Source organism: Poecilia latipinna, unplaced genomic scaffold (genome assembly GCF_001443285.1).
Source record: "Poecilia latipinna isolate Pla-1442-1.1 unplaced genomic scaffold, P_latipinna-1.0 Scaffold859, whole genome shotgun sequence".
Taxonomy (NCBI): Eukaryota; Metazoa; Chordata; class Actinopteri; order Cyprinodontiformes; family Poeciliidae; genus Poecilia; species Poecilia latipinna.
This window is the reverse complement of record NW_015113475.1, coordinates 122,876-123,806: the sequence shown is the minus strand read 5'-3', so window position 1 is coordinate 123,806 and position 931 is coordinate 122,876.

Here is a 931-nt window from a genome sequence, read left to right as displayed (position 1 = left end):
GAGAGAACGTAGCTGCTCTTTGCCAGAAGACGCCCACGCGGCCCATGTGTTCATCTTCACTCCTCTCGTACACGAGATAAGTACACACAGCGCTTTATTATGCACTTGAAATAAAAAAATAAATAAAAAAACTGAGGCAATCGTTCGCACTGCCAGGTAAGTACAAGACTGACGGCTTATTTGGTGTCATTTTCTTCCTGAAATTCACTGGTGGACAGCACTTTTTGGGGGACTTTAGAAGGTGAAACAACACTTTTCGGAAGTCCAAAAGATTCTTAAAACTACTGAGTGTAATAAAACCTGAATAACAGACTGTGAAACCTGTTTCCAGTACGAATAAAATGTGAACAACGTAAAGATGAATCCTCCGGTCTCAGAGTTTCCTCACATATTCAGAGCAGACGTCTTACAACACACAAACTTATCTTTGTCACTGTTTGTTTACTTTATTTTTAATACATTCAGACAGTGCAGAAACATTCATTTGCACATAGAAGAGCAATGTTTGCATAATTACCCCTACCTCTGTGGGTGCTTGAGACTTCAGCACATCTGCTCACTGCTATGTATAGAAAGTATCTAGTAGCAGCTTGATTAACATCCTTTTATACCTTATAAAAATTATTATTCACACTGCTGTGCAAACATGTTCAGATCATGATAACTTTTCTTTCTTTACAACCACAAACTTTAATGTACATTAGTGGGATTTTATGTGAAAGATCAACACAAAAATGCAAATATTTTGTGGTGGGAGGAAAAGGATATAATACTTTGGAACAGAGGTTCCCAAACTGTGCCATTGCAGGGGTGGGAGGGGGCGCGGGAAGCCGTCTGGATGGAAAAACAAAACATGAACGCTGAATGCCCTGGGTTTTTACCTTAGAACGGCCAACTCTCTGTTATTCCTATGTCAATTTGATACAGTAGG